This window comes from Chenopodium album, chromosome 1 (assembly GCF_948465745.1).
Source record: "Chenopodium album chromosome 1, dcCheAlbu1.1, whole genome shotgun sequence".
Classification (NCBI taxonomy): Eukaryota; Viridiplantae; Streptophyta; class Magnoliopsida; order Caryophyllales; family Amaranthaceae; genus Chenopodium; species Chenopodium album.
Genome location: NC_137834.1, coordinates 6,168,127 through 6,180,708, shown reverse-complemented (window position 1 = coordinate 6,180,708; position 12,582 = coordinate 6,168,127).

Below are 12,582 nucleotides of genomic sequence, written 5' to 3'. Positions count from 1 at the left end.
TTAGCATTTATTTTTATAAGTGTGAGCAATCTCGATCATGCGGTCTATCACTCACTTGGCATTCATGTTTCTCAGGCACGGTACCGAGCACTCGATAAGAGACGCAATCTGAGACGTGTTCTTATCGAAGATATTTTCATATCAAAGACATTGGAACACTTGCCCTTTTGTACACTTTTATTTATATTTGCTTTTGCTTATTTTTAATTTTTTTGATTCACTCAAGCTTAGAATTGCATAAGTTACACACCATCCCATCCCAAGGTTAGGTAAATGTAGGTTGAAAAAAAGAAAGGTCTATCGTTAGACGAGGCTCAAAGTGGTTTATGAAGAAAGGATTTGTAAATTAGAAAGGCGAAAGAAGATATGATGTGGCTACAAGGGGTGCCTCAAATCATTGGTATACCTTGTGCTTAGCTCGACATGGATTTTTTTTTTTTTTTTTTTTTTTTTTTTTTTTGCAACGCAATGTGATGATCATATGCAAGGAAATAAATGCTCATTTTTATTAAAAGAAAATAAATAAAGAATCTACAAAAATTAATCTAAGGGAAAAGAAAGGTGTCTATGCTAGACTTATTGGGGAAAGGAAAAAATGAAAAAGAAATAGAAAAAAAGGTCATGAAATCTTCTCATTGCAGCTCGCCTCTTGTCTTGTGTTGTTCGCTTCATCATCACCCGGTCTTCTCGCTAGCTAGAGGCAATGGGATCTTGTTTGCTTCTATGAGATCTTGAATGAGGTTTTGAAACCTGTAGCATTCGTCAGTGGTATGACCGTTTCCTCGATGGTACTTGCAATAGGAATTTGAATTCCATCTCGAAGATCGATTTTCTGGTGTTGGATCCTCGGTAGGGCCAATAGGTTTGATTAATCCTCGATCATAGAGACGATCGAAAGCAGCATTGTAAGTCATTCCAATGGGTGTAAACTCTCACCTGGGTTTTCTTTTAGATCCTTGATTATCTATGGCTAAGACATCATTATGATCAAAGGTACTAACATTATTACTGGAGTGGGCGTTTTCGGAAAAAGAAGGATTGTCGTTCTTCTTTCCTTTCCAGCCACCGTGGTTACTATTGTTAGTAGCTTTTTGCTTTGCGAGGTCATCTTCGTTTTCAATACCTATGTCATAGACGGCTTTGAAGGTATTCAAGTTGTGTTGATATTTTAAGTTCTTTGAATACTTTTCTTGGAGATTCTTGACAAACATTCTCACAGACTCCTTTTCGGTGGGGACCTCAATCATCTTGGCGGAAGTTTCTCTCCATTTATTAAAGAAAGAAGTAAAGCCTTCATTCTCTTTTTGTCTTAGCATCTCAAGTTGTCTATGGTCGGTTTCAACTTGGATATTGCACTTGTACCTATCAATGAAAGCGTTTACTATCGATTCCCAGGTAGAGGTTTTCTCCTTGTCAAGGGAGAAGAACCATTGTTGGCAAACGGTTTCAAGAGATAGTGGGAACAGAGAGGGGAAAACCTTCTTATCGATACCCTTAATGCTCATTATAGTTTCAAAAGCTCTTAGATGGAAGTAAGGGTTATCTGTTGCCTTGAATTTAGGGATGTCAGTGGCGTTGAACTTATGCGGAAGAAGTTCCTTGTCCAGCGAGACCCCTTGTGAACTCATGCCCTGAAATTTATAGTCATTAGATAGCTTCCTCAAACTTTCTTGCATGAGGTTCATTTGTTGTTGCTTCACGGGATCATCCACCTTGAGTGCGAGAAGATTCAGAGTCTCAGTCACAGTAGCCAATTGGTTCTTAAGATCATTGACTTCTTCTTGAGTTGCCATTATCTTCTTAGCCTTCCTCTTTTGACGAATCGGTTTATCAAAAAGCGAGACTTGAATAAAGAGGTTGTCCTTAATTAATCGCCCTTCTCTCCTCGACCAAGTACTGTGGGAAAGGAATTTGGGGATACTTATTGTTAATTATTTGACTCAAACTTTATTCAACATGCAATGGATGGAGGAAGTGAAGAAAAATTGGAATAGAATGTGAAGAAGATTTAGATAGAGGGATATGAAGAATTAGGAGTAGAATGTACCCTCAACTCAAATGACGGAAAGACCGACTCATGTATGAACCTGAGACATGGCCATGGTGATGTGTACTCAAAGTGTGTGCTAAGACTAGTGAGTGTAGGTGACATGTTGAGACTTGTGTGTAAGACCATGGGGCTAGACTATGTGACCAAGACTCGATTAATGACTTGACAAGGTGTTATTGACAGCGAAAATTAACCGAATTAATTAGTAAACTGGTTAATTATACTTTAGGTAACGACTCGACAAATAATCCGAACTGTCGGCCAAGCGACAGAACTGGCGTCACATTATGGTGGTTGGCGCCAGACAATTTAGTAAATGTCTGGCGCTACACACTATAATGTGGCGCTACAGCTCAGACTTTGGCGCCAATATTGGAGCTTCGGTCTGGGACTGTTTTCGGTATTATTAGTCAACTGGGGTATGCCTAAAGTCGTACTAGGTCAATTTCGATTAAAAAAAAAGACTTTATTGACTCAAATTAATTAATTAATTGATTAATTAGGCAAAGTTCTTTAAATCACTAATTTTAGTCTCAACCCAAATCAACAAACGGTTAAGAGGAACATAGAATATATATATGCACAACAAATAATGCACAATTAGTCAAGTAGGCACAATATGATGCAATGAGTTCGCAACCTAACCATGGCTTTAGTTCTCTAAAGTTCGGGATATGGTTTAGTCAATAGAGGGTCCATGGTTAATTGTCCGGATGCACCGCGCAGAAGCCTAACCGTGAAGGGTTAGCGCGTGTGGATGGGACACCGCGAGTTTTAGAAAAAACTCACTTCCATGGTTTGGTGAATTCAACATCTCAGATGTACCCTTTGTTGCCAGGAGCGTTCAATCGGGTAGATAGAGCATGAATTCCCAGAGGGTTATTTCCATATGTAGAACACATATGGGTTTCATAAAAGTGAGAAAAAATTCAATCAGGAAGCAGGATCGAGCAAACAATACGAAAAACCGGTCGAAATTAGAACGCATATTTCTGGCTCGGTATTGGGGGAAATTGGCGCCAGCAAACAGAGACTGACGCCAACTTTTAACTGTAGCGTCTGGCGCCAATAATGGCGTCTGGCGCTATGGCTAAAAGTTTGGCGCCAAGCTCTGGCCCCTGACGCTACTTCCCACATGCCTCAGCAGCTTTCTGTGCTCAATAAAATCATCCAGTTTCGCGCGGTGTTATTTCAGTCCTAGTTGTGAAAGACATTTCTCAAATTTCCTACGTGTAAAATCCTATATTTTTGACTCATTACGGATGGTCTTTCCAATGAGAACCTTTTTATGCATATGACAATAATGTTAATCAAAATTACGCACATGAAATACTTAGAACTTTTCGAGTCTCATCCACTCATTCTAAATCATTGCCGAAACAAATTCAGGAATTAAAATAGAAATCCTCCCCAGCGGAGTCGCCAAAAACTGTAGGGAATAATTTCAAGCCTTTAAAATCCCACTAGCTCGAACCCCACTGTGATCATACATTAAATCATTGCCGAAACAAATTCAGGAATTAAAATATAAATCCTCCCCAGCGGAGTCGCCAAAAACTGTAGGGAATAATTTCAAGCCTTTAAAATCTCGAACCCCACTGTGATCATACATTAAAGTACGGTGGCGTCCAAAAGGGAAGAATATAGAGCAAAAGAGTCGCCAACAAGTTTTTTAAGGAACTTGTAAACCGTTCACGAGGTGAAGGTTACACCCCTTAACGATCCAAGATATCGTCAACTCCATAAGGTCATGAACCAAATAAGGGTTCGGGGATGATGGTACAAATCCAACCTAAAAGAGATTGAACCTTCCCTAATAATAGGCCTCTACTTTATTCTGCTCGTATTCATGTGCGCTTTCTGATTAACATGCAATCAATAGGATTAACCCTAAACCTGTTTATCTATGTTGGTTGAATTTAATGCACAAACAAACTATTATTGGCGATCACTTGAAATATAATCATATTAACCCTAACAAGATTATTAATATCTTATTAAGCACGATTACAAGTACCAATTCCCTTTAAGCATGCATAAAAGGCGTGATCAAGCAATAAAGAATAAATATTGTATCAAGCAACATAATCAATAACAATCAATATCATGAATAATAATTATAAATAAAATAATCATGACAATCATAAATCATAATTAAAATAATAATAACAATATTCATAATCATGTTAAAGCATAATAAAAATAGCAAGATCCTAGGCATGATACTAACAAGATTAATAACAAACCCTAGCATGTCACTAAGCAATAAAAATCAAACCTTTAACCCTAACATGATACTAACATGAATAAATATTAGGAAGAGAATAAAAGGCATCATAGCAATCATATTTAATATTAAAAATACCCTAGACATGATACTAGAAACATCATAGTAACAATATAAACATGATATCTACATCATAAATCAATAAAATCAATTAAAGTACTTACTTGGATGCCTCGTACCTCTTTCTAATAACAAAATACACACGTTAGTAACTTCAAGGAAAATAATAATCAAAACAATTAAATTAAATAATCGAAATAGAGATTTGGGACCAAACCCTCAGAAATTAAAACCTTTCACGTCTAGGGCGAAGGCAACTTCGAATATGGCTAGGTGTTTCTAGATCTTGCGAATGCGGAATTTTGTATGAAAAAGCAAGAAAGAATGAATGCTAAAGAAAGAATGTTTTTAATTAAGAATTGATGAATGAAAACTTGTGAATGAAGAGAGTTGGTGAATGAAAGATGTAGATGATGAAGATAGTTGGTGTATGAAAACGGAGTTTTAATACGATATTTATAGAGAAAATCAGCCAAAAAAGATAATTTAACAAAACAGAGTATGAAGATCGCAAAACAGCATTGGCGCCAACCCTAGCTAACTGGCGCTAGGCACCAGTGGCTAGCGCCAGGCGCCAATGGCTAGCGTCTGGCGCCAAGCCTGGTTCCAGGCGCCAAGGCCTGGGGTTGGACGCCAAACTGGATTTCAACGCGTTTTCGAAAATCTGATAAATTTACCGTACTGGAAGATAAAATAATATAATTCCTTCGAAAATGCTATTTGATCTTGATTAAAACTCTGAAAAGTCCTAATCGAATTAGGAATGAAAAGAACCTTATAGAAGATTCTAGAAGACTAAAACCATTCCTAATTGCATTAGGAATGATAAATCATATTAGGCCCTCCTCTAGATCATTGGGCCGTACATAAAGCTCAAACCGGGCCCAGTTTAGTAAATTGGCCATAACTTCCTCAATATTCATCGGAATTGGGCTTATAATATATCGTTGGAAAGGTCTTTGCAAGCCCCATCCAGCTACACAACTATTGGACCCATATCATGGACCAACCAAACTGGATTAGCTGTTTTCTTAAAATAAAGTTTTCAAAATCAGGGAGAAGAGAAAAGAAATAAAACTTTCCGCAACACTAGACCTTTCCACACTTTCGTTTCATTTGATTATGACTCGACGTGAAAGGTACTCATCACCGGGTTTGGTTTTGGGGAGACACAAATGGGTGTCTACACCTGTTCAATCAGCCACGGCCCAAATGAGTCCTACCCATACAGAAGGCCCAAGCGCAAATCCGGGCCAGCGGCCCACTGCTCCTTTGAACCCCCAAATTCACCATCCAATTCCCTTTTCTTCTCCTATCATGACACGCAGTAGATATGGTATAGTCAAGCCTAATCCGAAATATAAAAATTTCAGTGCTACAGTGACCACGGTTACGAAATCACCTTTACCTCGTAACCCAATTTCTGCTCTTCGTGACCCGAATTGGAAAATGGCCATGAATGATGAATTTAATGCTCTTATTAAAAATAAGACGTGGGAGTTGGTGCCCCGTCCGCCTAATGTTAATATTATTCGCTCTATGTGGATTTTTACTCATAAGGTGAAATCTAACGGTGATTTTGAGCGGCATAAAGCCTGTCTTGTAGGTGATGGGAAAACACAACAGGTGGGCATTGATTGTGGGGAGACTTTCAGTCCGATGGTGAAACCGGCCACTATTCGTACAGTTCTGAGCTTGGATTTGTCTAAATCTTGGCCAATTCATCAACTTGATGTTAAGAATGTCTTTCTGCATGGTGAGCTTAATGAGACAGTCTATATGCATCAACCTCTTGGTTTATGTGATACGACACATCCTGATTATGTTTGTTTATTGCGGAAGTCATTATATGGTCTTAAGCAGGCAACCCGGGCATGGTACAAGAGATTTGCAGATTTTGTTGCTTCTATTGGTTTTACTAATAGCAAAAGTGACACCTCTCTATTTATTTATCGTCATTGGTCGAATACAGCTTATTTGTTATTATATGTTGATGACATAATTCTTACTGCTTCTTCTCATGTTTTGCGGTGTTCTATTATGTCTCTTCTTAGCTCGGAATTTGCTATGAAGGACTTGGGTCCTCTTAATTATTTCCTTGGCATTGCTGTGACAAGACATAAGGGTGGATTATTTTTGTCACAACGCAAGTATGCAAAGGAGATTATCGAGCGAGCTGGTATGTCTTTATGTAAGCCCTCGGCTACACCGGTTGAGGTGAAACCGAAGGATAGCTCATCTGGTTCTCCCTTTGTTGACCCCACGTTGTACCGTAGCCTTGCTGAGGCTCTACAATACCTCACTTTTACGAGGCCGGATATCTCATATGCGGTCCAACAGGTGTGCTTACACATGCATGATCCGAAGGATATTCACATGTCTGCTCTGAAGCGGATAATCCGGTACATACAAGGTACTCTCGACCATGGTTTACATTTATATACTTCTTCTGTTTCTACACTCATATCATATACCGACGCTGATTGGTGTGGATGTCCCGATACGCGACGATCTACCTCTGGTTATTGTGTTTATTTGGGTGATAATTTGATTTCCTGGTCATCAAAACGACAACCTACTCTTTCTAAGTCTAGTTCTGAGGCAGAGTACAGGGGTGTTGCAAATGTTGTTTCGGAGTCGTGTTGGCTGCGAAATTTATTGCTTGAGTTACTTTGTCCGATTAAAAAGGCTACATTGGTTTATTGTGACAATGTGAGTGTTATTTACCTTTCGGGTAATCCGGTACATCATCAGCGTACCAAGCACATTGAGATGGACATTCTATTTGTTCGTGAAAAGGTAGCTAGGGGTGAAGTTCGGGTTCTACATGTTCCTTCAAGGCACCAAATTGCGAACATATTCACGAAAGGACTACCACGAGTACTTTTTGAAGATTTCAGAGATAGTCTAAGCGTCCGTCCTCCTCCCGCTTTGACTAAGGGGGTGTGTTAAGATAATTATGTAAATAATTATCTTGGTCAATTGTAAATATTCTGTTATACTAGATTAGTGCTAAGTATATTCTGTTAGCCTATTTTATAGCCTTGTTTATAGCCTTGATTAGTGGCTTATGTGAAGCCTAGTAGCTTGTATATATACACAGCATTATGGAATGAATTACTCATGGATTAAATTCCTTTAATTCTACTTATTGATAATTAAAGATATTATTAATCAAATTTTAGTATTGACATACGTGTCCAAGAAAAATGGAGCAAGTATTTTTAAAATGAAGGGAGTATATTTTTGGTGGGCTGTTTTACGCCTTTATATTACATCTAATTAAAGTTTTAAACACGTGCTTAAGTGATTGGATTTATTGCAACTAAGCACGTTTTAAACCATCCACTACATACTTCTATACTAAACTGAGAAACCAATAATAAAAAAAAAAGTATTGTAATTGACTAATTGAGCATGTTTATAATCGATGTCAATTATGTTCGAATTTTCTATTCTTGATCTTAGGCAATTTCAAATCCTCTTTATTTTGCATTTTTACCAATAGGCTATTAGGCTCGTCTCTTTTTGGAACTGTTAATGATCATAATCATACTTTTATGATATCAAGATAAATCTTAATTATTACTCTAAGCACAAATCCACTGCACATAATAAGACGATAGTTTGGCAGCATGCACATAGATAGTTTCATCACAAAGTTAAACTATCAGATGTCTTCGAAGAGACAAAAAAAGGTTATAGTCTTATACCTTAATCAATAATTCAATATAGATTTTTTTTTTTTTTTTTAAAAAAGGTCTAAATTTAAAAGGTAAGAATTGAGATGGGTAGTTGTTTCCAATTTAACTCCGCTTATTTTTATTTACAACAAATGAATTTTTTTTTTATATCTTATATGGAATATCATTTTGTTGAAATTAATAAGAACAGAGGTAATAGAAGAGTTAATGCAAAGTGTGGGTGGATTTTATGTTTTGTCAAAAAAAAAAAAAAAAAAAAAAAGTTGGTGGATTTTTGTATTACTTTCACAATCATATTGGATTGGACTATTGGAGGCATGATAATATTAAATAATACAAAAAGGACCCATAAATGAAGTGATGAATGGTGATTGAGACAATTTCTCATGTAATTTTAAGAATGAAAAATTATTCAAAAAATATACTAACATTCTTAAAATAAAAGATCATACGTCTAAACTAACATAATAAATAAAAAATAAAATTATAAAAAAAAAAAAAAAAAGTTGGATTAGAAGATTGCCAATATAGAAGAGAGGGATTATTGGTGCATAGGTCGTGTAAAGCTAAAAAACCCCATGGAATTGAAACCTTTGGCTTTCCTAAAATATTTGGTGAGTTTGTTTGATTGTGAATTCACCCGACTCACTTAAAAAGTGATAATATGAAACTTTTAAAAAGTTAAATACAAGAGAGTCCACTTTACAAGTTCCAATGAGATTCCATTCCAAAATCATATGACAATAGAAGGAGTAGCCTCTTAGTCTTATAAAGTGTTTGACTCTCTCTTCTTTTCTCAACGTGGGGAACTTTGTTAAAGAATAAACCTCTCAAGTGTCACCACATGTAAGTGTCCCACATTGGTTGAAGAAAAGATAATTAAACACTTTATAAGGCTAAGGGGCTACTCCTCCTATTGCCATATGGTTTTGGGATAGAACCTCCTTGTACTTGTGAAATGGACTCTCTCTCTTGGTTTGCGAGTGCAGCCCAGGCCCGCGTTTAACATGGTATCAAGAGCAGGATATTTTTCTTGATTTTTTTTTTCTCTAAAACACCATGACTGGTGATGATGTGCCACCACCGACCAAAACTGAACCTAACTCCCCTTATTATCTAGGTCCTCAAGACAGACCTAGAGATTACATTACTCCTACTCGTCTCAAAGGCAACAATTTCGATGAATGGGCGACCGATATTCAGACAGCCTTGGAAGCCAGACGCAAATTTGAGTTTCTTGACGGTACAATTACGGTGCCACAGCCCCCTGCTCCAAGTCCGATTGGACAGCCTTGAATGCTATGTTAATTTCTTGGCTTTCCAATACTATTGACCCCGAGATTAAGTCTTCTCTGTCGAAATTTAGAGAAGTCAAGCCGTTTTGGGACCATCTACAACAACGCTTTGCTCAGACCAATGGCCCCCGAATTCAACAACTCCGATCATCTCTTGCGCGGTGTGAACAGAGCAAGACCATGGCAGTCTCTGTATACTATGGTATCAGAGCCAGGCCCACGGTATGAGACCTCTAATGGTTTGAGTATATTGCCAGGCCCAAAGTTTGGGACCTTTAATGGCATTAAGTATTCTGGGCCAAATTGAATTGGATCAAGTGATCCTTGAGTTAAAGGGACCTTACATGTGAGGGAGAGTGTTGAAGAATAAACCTCTCAAGTGTCACCACATTGGTTGAAGAAGAGAGAATTAAACACTTTATAAGGCTAAGGGGCTACTCCTCCTATTGTCATATGGTTTTGGGATGGAACCTCTTTGGACTTGTGAAGTGGACTCTCTCTCTCTTGGTTTGCGGGTGCAGCCCAGGCCCGCGTTTAACAAACTTACATGTGTTATTTGATAGAATATACTTCAACAAATGTCTTGTAAGGTATGAAATATCCAATAACTTATATTTGTCTTATTGTAAAAATGAACTAAGGCAATACCTTCTCCGCTCTTAGCTTATTAACATCAAGAATAGAGAAGTAATGTTTCCCACACATAGATAGACGATGTATTAATCAGTGTTGCGTAGGGTTTTTCGCCTTTATTAATCCTCCAATCACTCCAACTTTCTACTTACTCCATAAAATATATATGAACTTTTGTCTGTCTAGCATCTAAATCACATTCCAAATTAAGTATCATAATATTATAATGAGATTCTACTATACATGCTTTACTATACATCGTCCTCAATTATTAGAATTCCAAACATTCTATAAGACGAAACCTTAAATAGAGAATCCTAAGAAGAAAAAAAGATCATACTCCTTAATTAGACTTTATCAACCTCGTACTAATACACTTTTTCATGGATCAAAATCTTCCAAACTCATTGGATCCCTTCGATTTCGATCCAACCTCACTAGATGATAATCTAATGCAGCTTATCAATAATGCTTTTCCACAAACCCCACAAAATCATGATGTTCAAGCTGCGTTAAATACTTCAACTGAGAATCATCAATTCACTATTAGTAACTCATCATTTCATTCTTCAGCTCATCAACTGCCTCACCATAATGTTGTGGAGTTTAACTTTGCCTCACCTCCAGCTCCAGCTCCAACTCCAACTCCAGCCCCAGCCCCGGCCCCTAGTAAGGATGAGGCCAGAAAGAAGAAAGCCAAGGCCGTGGAAATAGAGCGGAAGAGGAGGCAAGAAATGTCCTCCCTCTACCAAGAACTTCAGTCCGTACTACCTCCTGGACTTTTTAAGGTTAGTACGGTATTTAATTTGTATGGCCGAAATACTTTTTATTTTAAATTGAAAAGGTATTCAAGAATTAAAGAATATTACAGTAGAATCTAAAAGTCTCCCAACTTCATTAAAACGCAAGGTTATTTTGACTATTAGCACCTTCATAAAACCACTTATTAGCTTTTACTACCTATATAAAAATAAATTTTTTTTTATCACTAACAAATTTTCCAAAAATTGGATTGTACCATCAACTAACGGATTCCGTCATAAATCCGTTAGTAGGGCTCACCTTTTTGATGTTTCCTCTTCATCTCCCCCGATCTTCCATGTCAGCCACCCGCCAACGAGATCAAAATTTCAAGTGGGGCTAGGGAGGGGTCGGAATTTGGTGTTGGCTAAGGAGAGGATCAAAATTAGGTGGTGGCTAGGGTTTTAGGAGTGCAAAGTTTGGTGGTAGCTAGGGTTTTAGGAGTAGTCGAAATTCGGTATGAGGGGTTTTATGGGTGGTTGAAATTCGGCAGCTAGGGTGTTGAGGTCTGAAATTAGTGGAAAGGGGGTTGAAATCTGGTGGTGGTGGCTGGTGCGTTGCGGTGGTTGTGGCTATGTGGGACTGTTGTGTGGCGAATTGGTGATGGAGCTGGTTGAGTAATATCGATGTGGCAGTGGGGCTGGTAGCCAGACCGGTGGCGGGGCTGGTAGTCGTCCGACGGTGGGGCTTGAAGCCGGCCTAGCGGTGGATGGGAGCCGGTTGATGGCTGGTTTTTTTTTAAATATTTTTAAAAAAAAACAATATTTTGTTTTTTTTTTTAATTTTTTTAAAATAATTTACCAGATAATATGGTGACACGTGTATATGGTAGGCCTCACTAACGGATTTATGAACGGAATCCGTTAGTTGGAGGTAATAAAAGCCAACTTTCATTTTTTTTTTATTTTTTTTTTTATGTAGTGGTAAAATATAACCTTTTTTTTATGTAGGTGGTAAAAACCAGTAAGTGGTTATTTTGGTGGTGGTAAAAGTCAAAATTTTGACAATTACCACCTTCTGTTTAGTCCATTTTAGCAATTACCACCTTCTATTTTTATTTTTTTGAAAATTACCACCTTCTATTTTCAAAAACATCAAAAGTTACCACCTTCTTGCCTCCCAACTACCACATGACATCATTTTGGGCTCATTCTTTCCCTTTCCTCCCTATTTCCCTCACATTTCTCATTCCTAACTCGATTCTCATCCCCCCCCCCCTTTCACTTTTTTTCTCCCAAACAATCAAAAACACTTCAATTCACTCCTCCAAATCAAAATTGACGAACAATTATTTGTGGTTTGGGGGAAAAAAAAGTGAAAGGGGAGATGAGAATCCAAATAAGAATGAGAAATGTGAGGGAAATAGGAAGGGAAGGGAAAGAATGGGCCCAAAATGACGTTATGTGGTAGTTGGAGGACAAGAAGATGGTAACTTTTGATGTTTTTGAAAGTAAAAGGTGGTAATTTTCAAAAAGAAAAATACAAGGTGGTAATTGCTAAAATGGACATAACAGAAGGTGGTATTTGTCAAAATTTCCAAAATTAAATTATAAATTGATTAATAAGGTTCTTGATGGAGTATAAAACATATTTATTAGCCTCAACCATGCATCCACTTAAGTTTTTGGTTGAATTGGTCTTTTAATTGATGGTTGAGGCCAATGAATATGTTTTATACTCTATCAGTTATCTATATATACTTTGTTACAATGGTTTGAAAAACACACGTACATTCTTAATTTTATCAAATTA